Consider the following 25,379-nt stretch of genomic DNA (forward strand, 5'->3'; position numbering starts at 1 on the left):
GTTCCAGACTGAAGCGCCTAGAACCGCTCGGCCACAACGGCTGGCACTACGTGACACTTTGGACTAACGTCACCTGTTGTTACATGCACTTAATTTGACTATGTAATAGTTATAATCTAGAACTGCTGTAGTCATACCACGGATTTCGCGATCGATTGCTGTTCTTTTCTCCATTGTCTGTTTTAACTTACTTTTTTGACGCTTCGTAGACACGCGATTTCGGTAGCACGTCACTTCACCGTCAGTCAATCTCTATTTGCCCTTTCACCGCTCCAGCTAGGCGTTGAACATGCGCTGACTTGAGATACTGTGCTTGCGCAGTGATGCCATAAAAGCAACAGTACCGTGTGTTGCCTTGTAACGGACACCTGGTTACGTGACGTGCAGCCGGGTGCCAGCTAATACCGCGTTAAGACAGCGTGTTTCCGAGCGATTTAGTAGCGACGCATTAAAACGGCGTGGCAGACTTACCAGGCTTCTTCGCTTAAGGGCTTCTCGCAGTGACGTAGGGGGTTGCTAATCCGCGTAAGAAGGAAGGGAAGCGATGGTGCAGGGGAACTGGTGGGTCGCTTAAAGAGAGACGGCGCTCGCAGCGGCCGTGGCGTAATGGCGAAACTTGCCGGCATCAGCGCCCACCCAAAGTGGCGAACGCGCGACCAGCCTCTTACACGAGTTCTCGTCCTTTCTCAGCAAACTGCGCGCCCTCCACCAACCGGCAGATTGTGTGGCAAGCGCGACAGGTGCTACACCCAGCAGTCAGTCACTTTATAGTCTCCGCCAACCAGGTGTAACGTCTAAGGCGCTTAGCTGATGACACGCCAAACATCGTGCACTCGTGATGTGGCTGCTTACATACAGGGTGGAGATAAACAACCCGATTATATGGCCAGAGCCGGGAAAGGGACGTCGAATCTACCAAATTTTTTCAAGTAACCATAGTTCGTGAATGTATTGTTGCGGAGCCTCGGTCATGAAATGACCATCAGCGAAGAGTGCACGGAAGGGAGAGCACATAAACTTAGTTGTTCCAGGTAACAGTTGCTATTCTGAAGAGCCAAGTTAGTAATTAAATTAGCTGAAAATAGTGGTTTCACATGAACAGGCATAGCTAGGCTAACTTCCTGTGCATGGGTATAACGTCTGACGCGATTTTTTGTGGTTTTTAAAAGCCGAAGCCTCACTGTTAAATCAAGTAAACTAGGAGAACCATAATGTCATTCACATGTCAAGGTAATAAGCTACACTCCAAAACAGAGCTGCAGGGAGGAAGTCGATACGTGGTACGCAGAGGTGACATCTGAAGGTCGCAGTTTTAAAATTTTTGCTTATGTACAGACAGGATAGAAGAAATTTTAGTTATTGGTGAATAACGCAGCCAGCCACAAATGCTTTTAAAATGATTTTATTTTAGAGCCATAACCGATTCGGTCATTTATGCCCATCTTCATATCGCTAACGATGCTAGTTACATCTACGTTTTAGTTAGTTAATTAGTTCCTTACTTTTCCATAGGTCATTTGAACGATTCTTGTATTGAAATGACGTGGAACAAGACAGTTTACAGACTAAGTATGCGTGATTAGCATTAACGTTAATGAACACATTAATATGTTCAGTCCTGATCACGCAACTACACTTAACGTTTTTAACAGCAGCACGTCGTCAGCTCCAGCACAGGAATATTTGGATTTTATGTTGTTTTGATGGTAAAAACACCGTAATATAAGTGCACTTATTTACATAGGAGATGAAACAGTTATATACACTCATGTATGTCGCAGTGAGCGGCGCTTCGTCTTGCCAACATACTTCCAAGAGAATGTAGAAGGTTGTGCATTGTAAAAGTTCAAGAGTTTTAAACAACTCGCTGTGGCACGCAAAACACAATTCAAATTTTTCATCATGTCATTCTGGGCATCACAAATATGCCTTACACTCTTTACAAAGAGCATCCACTAAACAAAAATATCATTGACTGCTTATTGAGCATTGATATCTTTGATTCGTAAATAAAAACATCGAATGTAAAGCACGTGTGAAGCCCCGGATGACACGATGAACATTTAGAGGCGTGTTTTACGTGCCACAGTGATTTGTTTAAAGTACGTGTGCTTCTTACAATGGAGCACCTTGCCCATTAAGTCCGCAAGGGTGCCTATCCGAAAAAGGGTGCCTGTTAACCGATTGGTCGTGCGAGCTGGCTCGCGCTCACACCTCAGCAGTGAGCAAGCGGCCGGATACCGACGAGTAATTGAAATCGAGGGTGTGGGGAGGGTGAATCGGAAGAAGGCAGCTCCTCAATAGAAACTGATGTCAACAAGTTCTGGGGAGATTTAGTGCTTCACGGTGCCTAATTAATGCCTTTCGTCGCAAATTTAGTTCATAAAACTGTTGCTCTGATGAGAAATAGCTATTAAATGGGGTTGTATATCTTTTAATTGACGAGACGAAGAACATAAGGCCGTTAATTACGAAACATAATATTTGCTATGATTGATGCAGCCTTATGATGAAAGATGTTTCCTGACGAAGTTTAAACAGACTTTAACGTGTGTTTTTTGACTATTTTCTACACACAGTAAACATAAGAAGACTGTCTCTCAAAGAATACTACTTATTTTGCTTTTCACCAATGCACTGATACCACTTTATGATCACTGATAATTCAAAGATAAGCTTTTAAACTGAAGTCTATCATTGGGCGTCTGTGAAGAGATTTCGTTCTCTTCATTGCGGATAAAGATTGCTTGTACGCTAATGTAAGTCCAAACATCGACATAACCGTAGATGCAAACTTGTGACGTTGTAGAAATTTATTTTTAATAAATAGTCTATGCAATTAATTGAAGGTAGTATCGCTTCCTTTATTTGGAAAGCATCATCAGTGGCTAGAATGAGATTTTCACTCTGCAGCGGAGTGTGCGCTGATATGAAACTTCCTGGCAGATTGGGTAGCTCAGGTGGTAGAGCACTTGCCCTTGAAAGGCAAAGGTCCCAAGTTCGACTCCTCGTCCGGTACACAGTTCAATCTCCTAGGAAGTTTCAAACCAACGCACTCTCCAACGCAGAGTGAAAATCCTTTCTGCACTAAAAGTTTCTACTAGGGGCGTTGAATAAGTAATGCACCATATTCTTTCCTCGGCCTATTATGGAGGAGAAAAAGGGGGAATCTGTTGCGTGACATCGTGAAATAATCTCGACTTAGTCTTTATAGTTTCATAAAGTTCCCATAGGTGACGGCGCCATACGTGGCCTTCAAAGTGGCGCCTGTATCGGAGCTGCGTTCCAAGCAGAGACTCGACATTGAGTTTCTTTTGGCAGAAAGCCAGACCATCGCAGATGGGCGCTTGCAGAATGGCTACTGACACCTGACCGTGAACAAAAGCACGGTGAGTCGTTGGGAAAGTCGTCTGTCTTCCTCGCAACAGTGTCACGCAAACCTGTCCGATCTCCCGCGTGCTGGCCGGCTACAAAGAACTGTGACTCTAGCAATGTTGGAACGTGCGGACACTTTCATTCGCGGTGTCACTAAAATGAAAACGAACTTTTCCGTCTGTGTGACAAAGAAAGACGTCACACAAGTCTGCGCATCCGAGACCAGCTCACAAAAATTCACTGGACTGTTTTTCCTCCTTCACCCCACAGTCCGGATCTCACACCTTACGACTTCCATTTATTTGGCCCAATGAACGATGCCCTCCGCTGGAAGCAGTAAGTCCACGATGCGGAGGTTACTGATGCAGCAAGACGGCTCCAACCTCGACCAGTAGAGTGGAAGCATACATATTCTCCCAGTAAGGTGGCGTAAGGCCATCGCATTGAACGAAGATTACGTTGAGTGGGGAGTAATATGGTGTACTGGACTTCTGAATAAAACCAACCTGCTTTCAGGAAAAAAAAATTATTGCAATACTTACTGAACACTACTCGTATTCCTTCTCTCAATGCTTTCAAAAGGTCTCCTTGGTTTCGTTTATTGGGAAGTTCTAAATGTGGAAAAAGTAGGTTAATGCGGATGACTAGGAAGAACAAACCTATACTGTTCGGTTATAGTATTACTCGTGTCCTGCTAGACACGGTCAAGTCCTTTAAATATCTGGAAGTAAAGTTGCAAAGCGATATGAAATGGAACGATCATGTGAGAATTGAGGTAGGGAAGGGTAATGATCGACTTCTGTTTATTGGGAGAATTTTAGGAAAGAGTGGTTAACCTGTAAAGGAGACCGCATAGAGGACGCTGGTGCGAGCTATTCTTGAGTGCTGCTCGAGTGTTTGGGATCCGTGCCAGGTCAAGTTGAAGGAGGACATCGTAGGAATTCAGAGGCAGGCTGCTAGATTTGTTACCGGTAGGTTCGAACAACACGTAAATGTTACGAAGATGCTTAAGCGGCTTCGGAACTCAGATGGGAATCCTTGGAGGGAAGACGATAGCTTTTCGAGAAAAACTATTAAGAAAATTTAGAGAAACCGGATTTGAAGCTGATTTCCGAACGATTCTACTCCCGACAACATACATTGCGCGTAAAGACCACGAAGATAAGATTCGAGAAATTAAGACTCATACGGAGGTATATAGAAACTCCCACTCTGTATTTGCGAGTGGAACAGGAAAGAAAATGACTAGTAGTGATACAGGGTGTTCTCCGCCACGCAGCGTATAGTGGCTTGCGGAGTATCTACACTCCTGGAAATTGAAATAAGAACACTGTGAATTCATTGTCCCAGGAAGGGGAAACTTTATTGACACATTCCTGGGATCAGATACATCACATGATCACACTGACAGAACCACAGGCACATAGACACAGGCAACAGAGCATGCACAATGTCGGCACTAGTACAGTGTATATCCACCTTTCGCAGCAATGCAGGCTGCTATTCTCCCATGGAGACGATCGTAGAGATGCTAGATGTAGTCCTGTGGAACGGCTTGCCATGCCATTTCCACCTGGCGCCTCAGGTGGACCAGCGTTCGTGCTGGACGTGCAGACCGCGTGAGACGACGCTTCATCCAGTCCCAAACATGCTCAATGGGGGACAGATCCGGAGATCTTGCTGGCCAGGGTAGTTGACTTACACCTTCTAGAGCACGTTGGGTGGCACGGGATACATGCGGACGTGCATTGTCCTGTTGGAACAGCATGTTCCCTTGCCGGTCTAGGAATGGTAGAACGATGGGTTCGATGACGGTTTGGATGTACCGTGCACTATTCAGTGTCCCCTCGACGATCACCAATGGTGTACGGCCAGTGTAGGAGATCGCTCCCCACACCATGATGCCGGGTGTTGGCCCTATGTGCCTCGGTCGTATGCAGTCCTGATTGTGGCGCTCACCTGCACGGCGCCAAACACGCATACGACCATCATTGGCACCAAGGCAGAAGCGACTCTCATCGCTGAAGACGACACGTCTCCATTCGTCCCTCCATTCACGCCTGTCGCGACACCACTGGAGGCGGGCTGCACGATGTTGGGGCGTGAGCGGAAGACGGCCTAACGGTGTACGGGACCGTAGCCCTGCTTCATGGAGACGGTTGCGAATGGTCCTCGCCGATACCCCAGGAGCAACAGTGTCCCTAATTTGCTGGGAAGTGGCGGTGCGGTCCCCTACGGCACTGCGTAGGATCCTACGGTCTTGGCGTGCATCCGTGCGTCGCTGCGGTCCGGTCCCAGGTCGACGGGCACGTGCACCTTCCGCCGACCACTGGCGACAACATCGATGTACTGTGGAGACCTCACGCCCCACGTGTTGAGCAATTCGGCGGTACGTCCACCCGGCCTCCCGCATGCCCACTATACGCCCTCGCTCAAAGTCCGTCAACTGCACATACGGTTCACGTCCACGCTGTCGCGGCATGCTACCAGTGTTAAAGACTGCGATGGAGCTCCGTATGCCACGGCAAACTGGCTGACACTGACGGCGGCGGTGCACAAATGCTGCGCAGCTAGCGCCATTCGACGGCCAACACCGCGGTTCCTGGTATGTCCGCTGTGCCGTGCGTGTGATCTTTGCTTGTACAGCCCTCTCGCAGTGTCCGGAGCAAGTATGGTGGGTCTGACACACCGGTGTCAATGTGTTCTTTTTTCCATTTCCAGGAGTGTACATTACTGGCCACTGAAAATGCTACACCACGAAGATGACGTGTTACAGACGCGAAATTTAACCGACAGGAAGAAGCTGCTGTGATATGCAAATGATTAGCTTTTCAGAGCATTCACACAAGGTTGGCGCCGTTGGCGGCACCTACAACGTGCTGACACGAGGAAAGTTTCCAGCCGATTCCTCATACACAAACAGCAGTCGACAGGCGTTGCCTGGTGAAACGATGTTATGATGCTTCGTGTAAGGAGGAAAAATGCGTACCATCACGTTTCCGAATTTGATAAAGTTCGGATTGTAGCCTATCGCGATTGAAGTTTATCGTATCGCGATATTGCTACTCGCATTGGTCCAGACCCAGTGACTGTTAGCAGAATATGGAATCGGTGGGTTCAGGAGGGTAATACGGAACGCCGTGCTGGATCCCAACGGCCCCGTATCACTATCAGTCGAGATGACAGGCATCTTATCCGCATGGCTGTAACGGATCGTGCAGCCACGTCTCGGTCCCTGAGTCAACAGATGGGGACGTTTGCAAGACAACAACCATCTGCACGAACAGTTCGACGACGTTTGCAGCAGCATGGACTATCACCTGGGAAACCATGGCTGCGGTTACCCTTGACGCTGCATCACAGACAGGAGCGCCTGCGATGGTGTACTCAACGACGAACCTGGGTGCACGAGTGGCGAAACGTCATTTTTTCGGATGAATTCAGGTTCTGTTTACAGCATCATGATGGTCGCATGCGTGTGTGGCGTCATCGCGGTGAACGCACATTGGAAGCGTGTATTCGTCATCGCCATACTGGCGTATCACCCGGCGTGATGGTATGGGGTGCCATTGGTTACACGTCTCGGTCACCTCTTGTTCGTATTGACGGCACTTTGAACAGTGGACGTAACATTTCAGATGTGTTGTGACCCGTGGCTCTACCCTTCATTCGATCCCTGCGAAACCCTACATTTCAGCAGGATAATGCACGACCGCATGTTACAGGTTCTGTACGGTCCTTTCTGGATACAGAAAATGTTCGACTGCTGCCCTGGCCAGCACATTCTCCAGATCCCTCAGCAACTGAAAACATCTGGTCACTGGCGGCCGAGCAGCTGGCTCGACACAATACGCCAGTCACTACTCTTGATGAACTGTGGTATCGTGTTGAAGCTGCATGGGCAGCTGTACCTGTACACACCATCCAAGCTCTGTTTGACTCAATGCCCAAGCGTATCAAGGCCGTTATTACGGCCAGAGGTGATTGTTCTGGGTACTGATTTCTCAGGATATATGCACCCAAATTGCGTGAAAATGTAATTACATGTCACTTCTAGTATAATATAGTTGTCCAATGAATACCCGTTTATCACCTGCATTTCTTCTTGGTGTAGCGATTTTAATGGCCAGTAGTGTATGCAGATGCAGAAGCAGGTTACTTGCTCAACGTAATTTACAGATTGAATAACATGGGAGATAAGTTGTAATTTTGTTTACCTTCCTTCTCAACTTCTTCCCTTTCGTGCCCTTCGCCTCTTGTAACTGCAAGGTGTAGATAATGCCCTGATCCCTGTAATTCATCATTGATAATTTCAGCCCTTCAAAAAGAAAGTGTTCCAATCGACAGAGACAAAAGCTCTTTTTTTCTCCTCTAAATGTACAGATGCCAGAAACATAGGTCTGCCTTTCTTCAGCTTATCTTCTAAGATTAGTCCTAGGGTCAGTATTGCCTCACGTGTCCCTACAATTTGTCAGGACTCCAAACGGATCTCTAGAATAAATAAAAATATGTGCATTATTTGCGAAACCGTGTTGGTAGGATGCTTTCATCGGTTGCTGGTAGGGGCTGATGATGTGTGTTGTGAGATGAGGAAACAACCTCGGCAGCCGCTTCCATGTGGAGCAGGTCGGCCCGCCCCGGCCGTGCAGTAAGCGAGTGGGCGCGCGGCCCGCCCTGGCCCGGGCCCGGGCGTCCAGTATTTCCGGTTTGCAGAAGCCGCCGCCGGTCCCCGACCCCCGGAGGCGTTCCCGGCTTGTCCTTATACAGCCGCGGGCGAGCTGCGCCGTACATGGCCGCACGCGTGCGCGCGCAAGCAGATCGCCAGATCGCGTCCGCTGCCACCGGACCGGTCGGTACAGCGGTGTGTTTACGATACCGCCTGTGACTCTACACCATCACACGAATAAACCTGCAGCGAAAGGTGAGGGGCCACTGAACTGCCTCTCCTACCATTCGTTCTCGTTGTTTCTCACTGAAGAGTCTGTTTACCGTCCCTCGCCTCTGTAGCAGGAGTCACTAAAGTACGCTTGAGCGGTGACTCCTGACCCGGAAGTATCCGCTCCGAACCCTGACAATAGCAGGGTTTTCAATTGCCATTATTTCCTCATTGTTTGACTTCACGCCAATGTCCTGGGGCCGCGCGGGATTAGCCGAGCGGTCTCAGGCGCTGCAGTCATGGACTGTGCGGCTGGTCCCGGCGGAGGTTCGAGTCCTCCCTCGGGCATGGGTGTGTGTGTTTGTCCTTAGGACAATTTAGGTTAAGTAGTGTGTAAGCTTAGGAACTGATGACCTTACCAGTTAAGTCCCATAAAATTTCACACACATTTGAACATTTGAATGTCCTGGGTTCGCAGTGTCTCTTGGAGTAAAAGCATCTGTTGATGCTGATGCGTCCGTTTGATAGGGACGTTAAGATCTGCATCCGCTTGGTGCTATTAGAGAGTTGCAGGTTACGCGTCAGTACGAATTTTCACCCTCTCCCTCCCATGTTCTGTTACTGTACTCACAACAACATAAAATACAACACTAAACTTTTCTATATCTAACAATGGAAGTGCGTGACCACGAACGCTGAGAACCGCACGAAAATGTGTTTATAATGTAAATCTCTCATCCCGAAAACAGTGATATCAGCCATTCGCATGCAGAAGTACATTTCTTACCACGACAGACAGTTGAAAGAAAAAAAAAAGTTCATATGTGTCCAAAATCGTATGGGACTTTCCTGATAAGGTCATCAGTCCCTAAGCTTACACACTACTTAACCTAAATTATCCTAAGGACAAACACACACACCCATGCCCAAGGGAGGACTCGAACCTCCGCCGGGACCAGCCGCACAGTCCATGACTGCAGCGCCTGAGACCGCTCGGCTAATCCCGCGCGGCACAGACAGTTGAATTATCAGTTATTCAAGGTCTAATCGAGGAACTACTGGAAGAGGCAAAATACTGATATAGTAAATAAAAAGTATACCGAAGACAACAAAAAAATGACAACCCCTTGATGTGTACTTCTTTAGGCAATATAAGCCCTACATGAGAAGGATCGTTGATTTTGCAAAACTACAATGTGAAAACCCGTAAGTAAAGTCACACTGTTGTCATTTTGTCATCAGAATTAGCTCTGTGCTACACAGTCAATTTTCTGCGCTGAAGTTGTAGCTTGGCAAAAGGCAGGTTACGACAGTGACATACGAACATTATCGTTTAAAAATGTAATTAGTGTAGCATTTGATGTTGGACTGCTTGAATGTAAAAGTGATGTTGAATGTGGAAAAAACGGCTCTTGCTAAATGTGCATATCGTTCTGTTCCACTTTACTTGCCCACTTTGTTGAAATCCCACACCCTCACCTATCAGAGCAGAAAGGTTTGTTGGTCAGAGAGCGAAATTATTCTAGGCAGAAGGAATATGGCAAATGCAAACTTGTGTCGTGATCGAGTATGTTGACGTGATACAATGTATCCAATGAACGATTTTGTGTGACTGACATAACACTGCCTTTGAAAATGACGGAAAGTCTAAACGTGTAAGGTTGTTGATAAATAAAAGTGTGGTCAAGGCATAAGTAAAGTCATCAACAGAGGTGAATTATGCATTTACCGCTAGCTGTCAGAATGCTACCTGGAGGGTCTTTGAAGACACTCCATCCGTTGGAATCTTCCCTCCACGGTCGGTCTCCTTTCTGAGTATCACATACAAAACAAATAATGTTCAATATAAAATATGTCGATCTTAAATATATTTACGGGTACTCAGTGCAACAATTATTATGCAGCTCATGATTCAACGTTATGGTGGATTAACGAACCATCTATAAGACTGACTTAAACAATGTGCTGCATGTTACACCAAGTTGTAATACGACTACATTTTACTTGTTGCGGAAATATTCTCCGGAAAATTCTTTACATGCATTACAACTGTAAGTTGCTACATCGTGAACTTTGTATGGTAATATGTGAGCGATTGTCTTCTATGTGTTTATGCTATGGAATATAAATTACGAGGTCCGACTTCAGTAAACGGAAATTTGTGCCGGGGGCAATGTTCCTAGCAGGCTCCAGCGTACGGAAGGAGTTAAAGTGGTTCACAGTATGTGATGTAAATAAAAAACGTTAACTTGCAGTTAAGGTACTTGCGGATGCCGTGCTGATCCGAATCTGACTTTTCTTAGTGCCCACTAACACGTTCATGTCCGCAGAGTAGCCCTGACTGCGTGATGTCGTTACGCCTACCCTGATTCTGCGTGTTGCACGTGACCGAAGGCGAGCGAGTACACGTGCGTCAAACCTCCAACATTACACGAATCTTGCCGATAGAAGCTTAGGCGTTCACTCAAACGTGTGCTTGCAAGTGGGAAAGACAATTCTGTATCTGAACACTTCACAACTTCCGCGTCGCGCCTGCAAAGTGATTTCGAGGAGAAAGAAGGTAGAATATGGCAACTTGGTGCAAAGAACACGTGAGAGCTTCCTGTCAATAATATGAACTAAGCTGTACCTATTCGCCACCAGAATTAAATGTTATCAGAACAGGAGCAAATGTGATACAGATTTAAAAGAAGTATGTTATACGTTTAAGCCCTTAGGCCGCAGTGAAGGAAAGTGAAATGAAAATTAAAATTCATAATTCACAGTACTGCCCAGAAATATATGCCACAGAGGCCTCAAAGACAAGTGGTGCTGGCAGTATGCACGGCATAGTGTGATGCACTGGGATAAAATTATGTGGTTGTCTGACAAAATGATTATAAAGGGTGATGCAGCTGCCTCTACCGATGGGTTTTACGCAACCCACAATGCCTTCAAATACCACGTGCAAAATTTTCACATTCTCTCCCTTGATATGTGGAAACTATTACCCCTAGAGAAAAATTGAACAGAACCTTTTTGTAGGAAATTTAATGGGTTACGGTTTCGCTAGAGGTCCAAGTTCTCAAATTATTGAAGAAAAACTTACAAAAGTAACCTTCAAACGCGTTTTTCTTGAATAACTTGAAGACGCTGGCCTTCAGCGAAAACGTATCCAAGTACAGAATTTAAGTACATTAAATTTTCTACAAACATGTCCTGCTCATTTTTTCTGTAGGACCAACAGCTAGCACAAGGTGAGCGAGAGTATGAAAAACTTACACGTGGTTTCTCAAGGGGTTGAGGAGTACATAAAACCCACTAATAGGGGCAGGTTAATCCTTCTGTAAAATAGTAACACTTGTGGGATTCCGCCGGCCGCGGTGGCCGTGCGGTTCTAGGCGCTGCAGTCCGGAACCGCATGACTGCTACGGTCGCAGGTTCGAATCCTGCCTCGGGCATGGATGTGTGTGATGTCCTTAGGTTAGTTAGGTTTAAGTAGTTCTAAGTTCTAGGGGACTGATGACCTAAGATGTTAAGTCCCATAGTGCTCAGAGCCATTTGAACCATTTTTTTTGTGGGATTCCGGAATGAAACTTTCACTCATTTTGATCTTATTTTGTTCGTTGCATTTGTTCAGGACGGACGTCCCATGGCACCCGCTCAAGTTCATCATTGATCCATACATTCAGTTTTTTTTTTTTTTTTTGTCGCTCTGACTGAACACGCTGAGCTATCATGCCGGCAGTCAACTGAACTATCGGAGCACGACTCACGACCCGTGCTCACAGCTTTATTTCCGCCAGTACCTCGTCTCCTATCTTCCATACTTCAGAGAAGCTCTACTGGGAAACTTGCAGAACTAGCACTCCTGGAAGAAAGGAGACTGCGAAGATATGGCTCTAGCACAACCTGGGGTCCCGTGTTCGAGTCTCGGTGCGGCATACAAATTTAATCTGCCAGGAAGTTTCACTTATGGGATTGTTTAATGCCATAGTATATAATCCAGCTGGCACAGAGAACTCAAGAATGCTGACCTTTTAGCATTCAAATGGTTCAAATGGCTCTGAGCACTATGGGACTTAACAGCTGTGGTCATCCGTCCCCTAGAACTTAGAACTACTTAAACCTAACTAACCTAAGGACATCACACACATCCATGCCCGATGCAGGATTCGAACCTGCGACCGCAGCAGTCGCGCGGCTCCGGACTGAGCGCCTAGAACCGCTAGACCACCGCGGCCGGCTTTTAGCATTCAAAACCATCACAGTTTGCCCTCTGACTGTGTAGTATTGACGTGAGCTATGTGGCGTACCTGATCACACGGGATTTTTTTCCTTTGCTTTAATACGATTCCGTACTTTAAAGCACTTAAAAAAAACCACGATCAGACCATGAGGACCACCTAACCGTCAGCTATTCATCATCGGATGTAGTACGGAGGCGCATGGGGTCAGCTCACAACACTCACGCCGTTGCAGCCCGATCCAGTTCTACCAAAGAAAAATCTATGGCAGTACTGGGAATCAAACCTGGATACCCAATGAGGGTCTGTAGCGTTGACCACTGGGCTACGGAAATGGACTGGAGGCACGTCTAAATGAATTTTTATTTGCGTAGAAATCTAGTTACAGAAGGCATCAGATTTTGGTAGTAGATGGGTAACTGCTGCAGAAGAAAAACGGGCGCTCCAGATAAGTCAAAATTGGAATGTGAATTTTGTTAGGAGATGAGACAGTAGGAGTGCAGGGGTTCTCAGGAACTTCCTGTGGTCTGTACATCTCCAGAGGCCGGAGCCAAGCAGCCACTAGACTGGCCTCTCGAGGAAAGATCTCGGACGGCGGAGAGTGGGTCGTGCCGAGGCAGTAGGTGGGTGTCGAGGCAACGCTGCTTCCTTGTGGCGGCGGTGAGGGCCCTTATTGGCACTTAATCATGCAGCGGCGCGCGTGCCCTGCTGCGCCGAGGCTGTCGCCGGCCGACGGATTCTCCGCCTACTAATTAAGCGGGGGAGCCTTGCGACAGCTCCGCGCCCTCCCATTGGCCGCGCCCACTACTCGCGGAGCGCCGGTTTGTAGCGCGCCGCGCACCTCCACCAGCTCGAGCACTGGCCGCGCGCGTGCCTGCGAGAGCTCGCCAGCGGTGCGTAAGGTGCGTGCGTGGGTGGCTGACTGGGTCCAAAGGGTGGGCGCGGGGGTGGGGGAGAGGGTTCGTTAGCGGCGCTGCGGGGACTGCCGGAGATTCAGCACAATGGGGCCTGCCCGAGAGGACTTAAATATTCATGGCGGCCGGAAGGGGGGAGAGAAAGGGGCGCTGCGACCCCGCGCCGCCCGCGCAAGCCGCGCGGAAAAATCTGTTTCGGCCTAAACGCCTTGCGACAATCGGACTAATGAATCGTCGCCGAGCACCCTCGTTGTGTGTTCTGCAACGAGTGGGGGCACCGCACCCGCTTATCCGTGCGACATTGTTCAGTGCGCTTCGGTTGCTGCTTGCGTCCGTCTACGTCATTATCCGCGAAGTCAGTTATACAGCAATGCGTAACAACGCATCTTTTAAATACGCCAATAATAACATTTTTTTCATATGGGCTGCCATAGCCGCAGATGCACTAAAAGACAATTCCATTTTCCACCTTTGCTGACTTTCGATCACATTTACTTTACACGATCAGCTGATTTAGCCGACGTGTCATTTTCAAATGCTTACTCATAATCTCGTATTTGCACGCAGTCACCATTCTGAATGCATAGAGCGCACGTCTGTCATTTAAATATACGACTACTGTCAGGCCGGCTGTTGTGGCCGTGCGCGTCAGTCTGGAGCCGCGTGACCGCTACGGTCGCAGGTTCGAATCCTGCCTCGGGCATGGCTGTGTGTGATGTCCTTAGGTTAGTTAGGTTTAAGTAGTTCTAAGTTCTAGCGGACTGATGACCACAGATATTAAGTCCCATAGTGCTCAGAGCCATTTGAACTACTGTCAGACTTGAGTGAGAACAACGTCAGAAAAGCTGTGAATTCTGTCGGCGTAGAATGAATTTCTCCTGAATGCTCCCCTTAAATTGGCAATCTCCTTAAAGAAATTCTCATAATGGTGCGTATAAATAACCTGCGAACTGCTGCATGCCCGAAACTTCATCGAATAGTAAACATGCCGGGAAACCCTTCTTTGTTAACTCTAGTCTAGCACAAACATTCCAATAACAGAATTCTGAGACTAACATTTCTATGACAGTCCACAAGGATACACACAAAGGAGTTAATGACATTAGCTGCTAGTGGGCATCGATTTGAATCAATGGAGGAAGTTTAAAATTTGTGCTGCACGAGGATTCGAACCCGGGCAAGTGTTTTAAAACTGCCAGAAGGTAACGGACATAAAAGGCGTTACTCGTGCAAGTATTTAAAGGTCAGTTGACCTGACAGCGGAACTCATAACTTACTGTATATTTTCGGCAAGGTCTGGTCTCTATAGCCTTCCAAACACGCACTATATTTTCCTTGTGAATAGTACAAGTATTTAAAGGTCAGTTGACCTGACAGCGAAACTCATAACTTATTGTATATTTTTCGGCAAGGTCTGGTCTCTATAGCCTTCCAAACACACCATATTTTCTAAAATGTGGTACTGGTCAGAGCACACCTCACGTCTCCCATAGCAGTGCTGGTGCTCGTCCTTATACATAGCTCCTTCCAAAATTCAGTTCATTCCTAGCTTTAATCTGACTTCTTTGCCCATTTTCTATGCCGATTATTTATCCACATTGCTGTCATAACAACACGACTTTTTCTTGCAAAGGAGCAATGCACCTACCTGTTTATAGTCGACATTTGAGATCGTCTACAAACATCGGCTATCACGTATTCCCTGCAGCTTCAGGGGTACTAATAGTGACTCATAACCCTCACCTGTGATGCCAGTGTACTGAGGCAACCCCGTACAGCCTTGCTCGTTGTGTCCAATGGTTACCCCTAGAAAAGAAATCAACAGGCGCCGGCCTTCTAACAATCACTGTCTGTATACACAATTGTTTTATTTTTCTGTTTTCGGACATGTCCAGAAAAACAGACAATTTTGATACTGCAGTCATTATGAATCAAGACATAAAGGAATTAATGTTACTAGCTGCCAGTGGGCATTGGTTTAAATCAATGGAGAAAGTTGAAAATTTGTGCCGGCCCAGGATTTGTATCTGGGTCTCCTGTTTACTAGACAGATGCACTGACCACTTCATCATCCGGGCACAGAGGTCGTCGCGACTGCACGGACTTCCCTAGCATCCCTCTCGTCACACCCAAATTCTCAACTTACCCACAAATTACCAATGTAGTGCCCCTTGCCCATGTCCGAAAGAACAGACACCGCACATATAATTAAGGTAAGGACGACCAGTTGATCATTTCATTGTGGATGCACACCACTCTTGAACTCTTAGGGGAGTCGGCGAAAGGGCACGAGTAATGAGGATAATAGGCAAGGGGCACTACATCAGTAGTGTGTGGGTAAGTTGAGAATTTGGGGGTGACGGGAGGCGTGCTAGGGTAGTCCGTGCACTTGCGATGACGTCTGTGTCCGTATGACGCAATGGTCAGCGCATCTGCCTAGTAAACAGGAGACCCAGATACCAATCCTGGGCCGGCACAAATTTTCAACTTTCTCCATTGATTTAAACCAATGCCCACTGATAGCTAATGACATTAATTCCTTTGTGTCTTGATTCATAATGGCTGCAGTATCAAAATTGTGTCTATTTTTTCCGTCATCCCGAAAACAGCAAAATATAACAATTGTGTATTCAGACAATGATTGTTAAAAGGCCGGCGCCTGTTGATTTCTGTTCTAAGGGTAACCACTGGACACAACGAGCAAGACTGCACGGGGTTCCCTGAGTACACTGGCAGCTGAAGCTGCAGGAAATACGTGATCGCCGATGTTTGTTGACGGTCTCAAATGTCGACTGTGAACATGTAAGCGCATTGCTCCATTGCAAGAAAAAGTCGAGTTGTTATGACAGCAATGCCGATTGGGCAAAGAAGTCAGATTAAGGCTAGGAATGAACTGAATTTCGGAAGGAGCCACGTACGAGAACGGGCAGCAGCACTGCTATGGGAGACGTGAGGTGTGCTCTGACCAGTACGACATTTTAGAAAATATTGTGCATGTTTCGAAGGCTACAGACACCAGACCTTGCTGAAAATATACAATAAGTTATGAGTTTCGCTGTCAGGTCAACTGACCTATCCTTGCACTATTCACAATGACTGTGTTCACGAGTAACAGCTTTTATGTTAGTCACCTTCTGGCAGTTTTAAAACACTTGTTGTCTAAAGTAAAGTATTCTCTTTAGAAACAGGGAGGTCTATATTCCTCAGTAATACTATAAAGAAAACAGAAAGAAACTCTTCCTCCAGCTTTCGCTGCCGTTAAGCGAACGAAGAACCACTGCCTCTAAAAACTCAACCGTACTGGTGAATCGATGGCAGTAGGCACCACAGTATATAACTGATCAGCTTGAAACTGCCTTCAGGTTTCGGGAACATGAACAATCTTTGTAAGCGATCTTTCGCTTTGCGGCTTTGTCACTCAGGCACTTGTCAACATCTCGATAGTTGTTTAGAATTACTTCCATGACAGAAGGTGCTGTGTTTCAAACTGCAAATGCATATTACTCTCTTGCCAAATTTGAAAAAGAGTACTGTTAATTAGTTGCACTGTTACACTGCCTCACTGCCTCACAGTTCGGACATTCGCTAGTGGTTAATAAATGGTCGCTGGTAAAAAAAAAAAAAAAAAAAAAAAAAAAAAAAAAAAAAAAAAAAAAATCAGCGGAATTTATTTTCCGCAAAGGTATTAAAAATGTTTGGTCTTATTGTGAAATTAAACCGCGATTGTCATCTATAATGTCTGGTGCGCTCGAAAAATGACACGACAGTCTCTTTCATATTTTTTCTTTGATAACTTGAGTACTCTACACGTGTGTGCATCTCAGTATACATATAACAATACATCTCCGAGGGTGCGTAATTACACGCTGTCCGGCACAGTAATTAGTTCAACCGGACAGTAAAACTGGCTTAATTTCACCCACAGCATGTGTTTCTGATTGGACGCCTGTAACAATGGCACCCCAGGTGGCTTAGAGTAGAAAAATGAGCAAACATTCCCTCGACCAGGGCAACAACATCACAGGGCACTATATGGAGAGCAGAGTAAAAAGGAAAATTACCCTTCACACAACATGAGAGAAACGTCAGGTTTACACGTCTTTGTAGGCCGAAGTTACCTCTGAGATTCCTGTCGTTATTAAATTAAACCCCCTTTCCCATTCTAGCGTATCTAACCTTTCTCACGTTCTTCACAGTTTTCACTGTATTTCATTACCAGTATCGACTACGCCATCTCTTTAGAACCCGATATTTTATCTTCGTATTCTTAAACTTTTTACTGTAACACCACTATATAGGAAAGCAGGCGTCTGAGCGTCTGACCTCAAGACATAGTGGTTGATCAAGCTAAATAAGAACATCGCTTCTTGAGATATGACTATCACTTTAAAATAAATACTACGCTTTTATACTCGATAAACATAATGAAAAATAAATATATATCTATTCGACATTTTCTTAGAGAAGTGATATGTCTAATCTCTTTGGAGTTAGCATTCTGTCTGTATTATAGTGCATAGGGAATTATAGAGAGCATTTACCCTTAGGTGTTGCCGGCCGCTGTGACCGAGCGGTTCTAGGCGTTTCAGTCTGGAACCGCACTGCTGCTAGGTCACAGGTTCGAATCCTGCCTCGGGCATGGAAGTGTGATGTCCTTAGGTTAGTTAGGTTTAAGTAGTTCAAAGTCTAGGCAACTGATGACCTCACATGTTGAGTTCCATAGTGCTCAGAGCCATTTGAACCTTAAGTGTTACGTGAATAATCCTATTTAAAGTCATTTCCAAAAGACATAGCTTTGGCATATAGGGTTTTCACGTTTACAGACAATACTCGTTATGGCATTGGCGTTTCAGCCACTCACGCTACGAAAATGGAGAAAATGTTGTTCTACACATCTGCATGTACTTTATACACAGTACCAACAATTCAACACAAGCCGAACAGGTTGACGTAACTCTCAATGACACATGCAAAATCAAGGCATGTTCCTTGAAATCGACTGAAGTCGAATGGAATTACCAAGTTGCAGAAATAGCACCACCTCCTGTTCGCAGAGAAATACCCACGAATGAGGAAAGAAAGAAAATGGAGCAGTAGGGAACGCATCCTCTGTGTGGGCACGAACAGCACCCGCAGCGGCTGAAGTCAGGGAGGAGTTTTCCAAGAGCATCGACGGCACTTGGAGCCACTGCTAAAAAAGCTAGGTTGCAACTATGGACCTACCTTCAGTTTGGCTGGAATAAAGTTTCAGAAACTGTACCTCCTGGCTATGACGTGAAATGGTCGACCTGAAAGCCCCTGAACAGTCTCAGGTCTGTAGTTCGTAGCTCAAAAGTTAATTTGGCAGAATGGTATTACACTGATCAACATAATATTTAGCACGACTGGGGAGAAGACCATACTGTTCATCATATGCTGCAATGCCGACTGTGTCCAGCCTCCTCCACAAAAGATGAACAATACGAAGGAGCAGAAAATGCATCAGAAGTGGCCAAGCTTGATGCAAAAGTAAGAGAGTCATAACCGTGTATATAATAAAAAGCACTCCGTCGTCAGGCCACGAGTGGCCTACCGGGACCATCCGACTGCCGTGTCATCCTCAGTAGAGGATGCAGGTAGGAGGGGCATGGGGTCAGCACACCGTATTTCCCGGTCGTGATGATGGTATTCTTGACCGAAGCCGCAACTATTCGGTCGAGTAGCTCCTCAATTGGCATCACGAGGCTGAGTGCACCCCGAAAAATGGCAACAGCGCATGGCGTCCTGGATGGTCACCCATCCAAGTGCCGGCCACGCCCGACAGCGCTTAACTTCGGTGATCTCACGGGAACCGGTGTATCCATTGCGGAAAGGCCGTTTCCCACGTGTATATAATACAGGTTAACAATTATTGAACTATATGGAACAAATAGTAAATTAGTTACAAACTACGGCGTGCACACATTTTATTCAACCTGTAAACGTCACTACAGATATTGGGATTTAGGTTATAACATGATCGATATGCCTGCCATCATTGGCGATGATGTGGCGCAGACGAATAGCGAAATTCTGCATGACTCGCTCAAGTGTTGGAGCATCGACGCTGTCGATGACCTGAATGGCTGTTTTCAGCCCATCAATAATTTTGCAGTTATTGCTGTACACCTTGTCTTTAATATAGCCCCACAAAAAGGAGTCGCGTGTGTTCAGATCCGGAGAAGATGGTGGCCAACCGAGGCCCATACCAGTGGTCCCTGGGTACTCCAGAGCCAGAGTGCGGTCCCCAAAGTGCTCCTCCAGGACATCAAAAACTCTCCCCGCCTCGATGGTGTCGAGCTCCGTCTTGTATGAATCACATTTTGTCGAAATCAAGGTCAATTTAAATAATGGGGATGAAATCGTCTTCCAAAACCTTTACGTACCGTACGGGAGTCACCGCGCCATTATTCCGTGACATGACGCTGCACGCCACACAGTCACCCGTTGAGGGTGAGGAGACTCCTCGATCTCGAAATGCTGATTTTCAGTCCCCAAAATGCACCAATTTTGCTTAATGATGAAGCCATCCATATGAAAATGGCCGACAACAACGAGGTGCATGCGCATGCGCTTACTAATTCCCATCATGCCCCGCGGCCAACCGTACAGTTTGAACGTCCTAACGCTAACCGTTCAGAGGTTATGACAATTTTATTTCGTATAGTTCAATGATTGTCACCGTGTATGTATGTTAATAACTTTTAAAGAACAAAGTTCACAACCAAGGTTAAAGAGCAATGAGTGTATTTAGTTTTCCTGTAACGTGGCTAAGACATTTTACATAGAATATAACAATTTATCTCCATATTCCATGCCATTGGACCCCTCAGTTTTCCACTCGCCCAACAATCAAGCCGTACAGTTTGTAACTACCCAAGGTTAAATCCCAGTAATATTCACTGCAGCCATCGATACACGTTTTCTCAACTGCAATTACAAGTACCTTTTGTGTCAATTAGAGGTATTCCGACTTTTGCAAGAGAGCTCGTGGTATCCATATTATTTTCAATTATTAGCATTCATTTGTCCTATTTGAAGTTATTTGAGCATTTTATATACACTCAGAAGCCATAGTTACGGTAACTAAAAAAAGGTGAGTCATCCAGGGATTGTTACGTCCAATTAAAACAAAACTGCGTAAAATAATAATTATAAGTAATGATACAATTATATTCTACAATGACACATGAATTTTTGCAGTTTAATGCATCAAAACATTGTTACCCCAATTTACATTTTAATATCAGTGTTACATCTATGAATGTTATGTGTGATATATTAACATCTTTGATAGCAGGTCGACGCCAAATGTGGCAAAGAGAATTTTCTGTGTTGTGGTTAAGTTACCGACTGTGTTGGCAATGTAATAGACTTGCCACGATCAGTGATTGCTGTTAATGTAACTATTTCATGATTTTGGCAAGTTTATGTGAAAAGAGTTGTGAACTTCATACATGTGGCAACAAAACTAGTAACAAAAAATATTTCAGTCATTTCGTAGCAAGCACAGACCTCATTTTTTGTGCGTCTGAATGTAATTTAGCTGTCCCTGGGCTCTGACGCCACAACAAAATAAGCTGAAATGCTCTTTTTTCTGTTTTCTATTGCCGCTACTGTTTAAATACTCACGTCACTGCAATAAATGTGGTATAAGCAAAACATGCAATGCTGATAATTCATCTACACACTTCATTACTAATGATAGCTCAACAGTAGTATAATGTTTAGAAATCCCCATGCAAGGGATTTTTTCCCGCTTCCTGCACTAACTGTCTCTGCGTGGTCTGCGCTTTTCAACCTGACAAGCCATCAGAAACTTTGCAGTCCGTCGCAATTAACGTTGCAGTACGGCACATACTAAAGGTAAACTGCATAACGATTCTGCGTTAAAACGTACTATTTTTGGAGAATTTTAACATAAAAGAGACATTTAATTATTATAGACATAAGGGCGTTATAGATACCCAGCTTCATACCTATGTTTTTCGAAGCTACGTTATTAATCACGATTAAGAGACTCCATTTGAATATTATTTCATTACAAATACTGCTTTATTTCTTCTAAATTACTTATTAAATGGATAATTTGTATACAGCATTGTCATAGATATAAACCCTGAACACCGCGGTAGTCCATTATCACTACCCGTCGTACAGGTTGACTTTTCTATACGAATATACTTTCCGAAACGTCAAACAACTTATAGAATTCTTATATTTATTAGATCCATCAGGATTACCACCAAAGAAACGTATGCTAAAGAAAAGCACTGTTGTCATGTTGATAAGAAACCTAAACGCTAAAAAAAATGGTTCAAATGGCTCTGAGCACTATGGGACTTAACATGTATGGTCATCAGTCCCCTAGAACTTAGAACTACTTAAACCTAACTAACCTAAGCACATCACACAACACCCAGTCATCACGAGGCAGAGAAAATCCCTGACCCCGACGGGAATCGAACCCGGGAACCTGGGCGCGGGAAGCGAGAACGCTACCGCACGACCACGAGCTGCGGACCCTAAACGCTAAACAGGATTTATACAGTGGAGCACGCATGGTTGTAACAAAACACAATGAATGTACAAATGCTCAACTGATCGATACTGGGAGAAATTTGCAATACCACGGTTGAACTTAACACTATCTGATCCAACCATGTCTTTTCACCTGAAAAGAAGACAGTTGCCTATTTAAATTGCATTTGCGATCACTATAAACAAGTCGTAGGGACACACGCTTCAAAACGCATGATTAGCCTATATTTACCAAAACCTGGCTTTACTCACGGACAATTGTATGTAGCATCTTCAAGGGTAACAAAATCGTCGAACATTTTCGACTCCCTTAAAGAAAATGAAAAAAAAAAACAAAAAGTACACGAAAATTACATTCTTACGTCAAATATCGTTTACGCCGAGGTATTGTAATGCTCTGTAAGGACTATTGTTCAAAATTAAATGCATATGCCCTCAACGATTACTGTTTAACCGTATGTGGTCTTTGCTAATGACTGAATAGTGACAGCAGTGTCTGTCGAAACTCGTTGATATCTGTAAAGTATGATTAATGTGGTTCGCTAGCAGCTATTTTCGACTGTAGAGGATATACCGAAATCGAACAAGGACACAATGCAAATGTATAAACAAGTATGTATAATAAATTTATGACTGTTCTTTCAAGTAGTTTGGTTCATTTTTCAGGATGTATTCGATTCAGTCTGACAGCTACCCTCTTCTCAACGACTACACTTACCCCAAATACTGTCTTTGTTTAAAACGACAGAAGTGCGAATGTTTCGCACGGATCCCCTGGTTGCCATTATGTTCCTAAAGGGTGCTGTTCAGACAGAGTTGATGAACTTGAAATTTAAACTAATTTAAAAGATGATGATGAAGTCGAAACTGATAATGATAGCATTTGGGTGACCAATGCCCTCAATTCCTGCCGTGTCTCGTACAAGCAAAAACCTAACAGGCAGAGTGTTTCTTTACGATATGTAATTCGATCTGTTAATGGTTCGTGGAAAATGAGAGCAAAGTTCTAGAGGCTCGACTGTAGAAAATGCTGCACATGTTCGAAGCGGACACTGCCTACGAGATGTCAGACTGAAGAGCCCGGAGGAGAGATAGTGAAGTGCCCGCTCCGAGACGTCGGCGCTTGTGCGTTCTGAAAAGGCTCGCGATACCGCCCAGTGGGTGCGCTCTTTCAGAACGCAGACGGGGAAAGTTCCGCGTCTTTCGAGGGTGCTGTACGGCGGGTACCGTACCTTCCCGCGGAAATTCCTTTCAATTTTAATATCGTGTGCGGAGGAACGAGAGAGAGAGAAAAAAAACGTATCATCCGTCTGGTTTTCCAATTTCGTGAAGTGCAAGCATCGCTTGAATGGGACGAAGAACTACATGCGTAGAGCTGGAGGCAGCCGCGGACACTCAGAACCGTCAGATGCGTGACGCACTATCGCAAATGAAAGGGCGCGTCTAGCCAGCTATCTGGTGCCGCCTCTCTACACGTGGTTAGCGACCGCCAGTCAGCGCACTTCGGCTGATTAACGTGTGGCAATCAGGTTTTCAGGAGCGACGGCCAATCGCATTGCTCTCTGCTTGCGTAATCTAGACAGCTGATCTGTGGCGCGTCTATGGGGTGGGGGGGTGGGTGGGGGGGGGGCGGAGGAGGAGAGGGGGAGGGGGCAGCACTGTAGTTGGCCGTCAACAATCGGATACTGCAGCGCCTGTTTCCACAGCAAGCATTTACAAAGTCTCAGTGCTATCTATCGCGTCAGCAAAGAGAGATGCGATGGAACTGCAAGGCAACGATATATTGCTTTGCAGCGCAATGCAAACGCAATTAGCCTAGACTCGCGGATGATTTTGGTGGGTCTGACTGAAATGAAATTTGCTGATGCACTGGGTGCGACGAACGCATCGCGTTATTCATCGATAGAGACGTCGTATTAAAGCCACTGGATCACTCACTGTGGAGAAGAACTGCTTTCTTAACGGAAGTGAGAACGTTTACTGCTGACTACATAGCATATCCAGCAACCGATCGTAACAGGAGATAAGGTAGTGAGAATGCGAGGCTGCATTGTACAGACACAATACAGGATGTATTCACACTTCGAGTTCGTGACGTAGTAGGAATAATTTTTCACAGAAATAACTATCGATAGTATGTGAATTAGCTGGACCGATATGAAATAAATAAATAGTTTTTCCGAGAAATCGGCAAGGAAAGGAACGAAAACACTGGGTATAAGAAGGGGATATGGTGACACGCTCTGTGATAAACGTCAAGGAATAACGTTCATTGTGCTAATTCAAGCTGTAAATTATTAAAACGGTACGGGTAGAAAGAGATTGCATTGCATCCTAGAAATAAATGAGGGCGTTGGATGCAAGTGCTATCCTGAGATGGAAAGATTGGCTGAGGAAAGAAAGTTGTCGAGGGCCGCATACAATCAGGGTTAATATAATAAAGGACGAAACTATAGCACTGTTTGTGGCAAGTTTTCAGGAAGTGTAGGGCATCTGAATGTGTTCGGTGTGAGAGAGTAGAGAAGGGTAAATTATTATGTTCATACATGATTCTAATGGTGGAGGATACAAGAGCTGAGACGGATTGGATGGTGTTCTATGATTAGAGAGAGGGAGGGAGAGAGAGGAAAGACGTCTATGCTCCCACGCAACATAAATAAGTTGTTAAATATGGCATACATATCACTGATGCGCTCCTAAGTAGCGTAACAGCAAGCATTACACGCAAAGTGTAACGATCTCATAAAAGTAGTTTATGTTTTTCGTTTGTTGGTACAGTTATTAAGGGCATGTGAAAAAGTCTACAGGCCGATACTGACCGCTAATACAATGTACACTGAGGTGAAAAAAATCAAGGGATTCCTCTTAATATCGTGTCGGACCTCCTTTCGCCCAGCTTAGTGCAGCAACTCGACGTGATATGGACTCAACAAGTCGTTGGAAGTTCCCTGCAGAGATATTGAGCCATGCTCCCACTATAGCCGTCCATAATTCCGAAAGTGGTGCCGGTGCAGGATTTTGTGCACCAACTGACCTCTCGATTATGACCCATGAATGTCCGATGGGATTCATTACGGCCGATATGGGTGTTCATATCATTCGCTCGAATTATCCAGAGTGTTCTTCAAACAAATCGCAAACAACTGTGGCCAGGTGACATGGCGCATTGTCATCCACAAAAGTCCATGAATGGCTGTGAGTGGTCTCCAAGCAGCCGAACATAACCATTTTGAGCCGATGATCGGTTCCTTTGGACCAGAGCCAGAGGACCAAGTCCATTCCAACCAAACACAGCCTGCACCACTGTGGAGCCACCATGAGTTTGCATAGCGCCTTGTTGACTACTTGGGTGCATGGTTTGGTGGGGTCTGCGCCTCACTCGAAACCTACCATCAGCTCTTAACAGTTGATATCTGGACTCATCTGACC

General features: G+C 45.5%; 1 protein-coding gene and 1 pseudogene across 1 annotated transcript in view; both read right to left on the bottom strand.

The window, feature by feature from the left end:
• LOC126157321 (mediator of RNA polymerase II transcription subunit 1.1) overlaps nt 1-25,379 on the bottom strand; it is a 1,177,938-nt gene that overhangs the window by 875,158 nt on the left and 277,401 nt on the right. The window lies entirely within an intron of this gene.
• LOC126163447 (5S ribosomal RNA) lies at nt 19,135-19,252 on the bottom strand (annotated as a pseudogene).

Source organism: Schistocerca cancellata, chromosome 2 (assembly GCF_023864275.1).
Source record: "Schistocerca cancellata isolate TAMUIC-IGC-003103 chromosome 2, iqSchCanc2.1, whole genome shotgun sequence".
Taxonomy (NCBI): domain Eukaryota; kingdom Metazoa; phylum Arthropoda; class Insecta; order Orthoptera; family Acrididae; genus Schistocerca; species Schistocerca cancellata.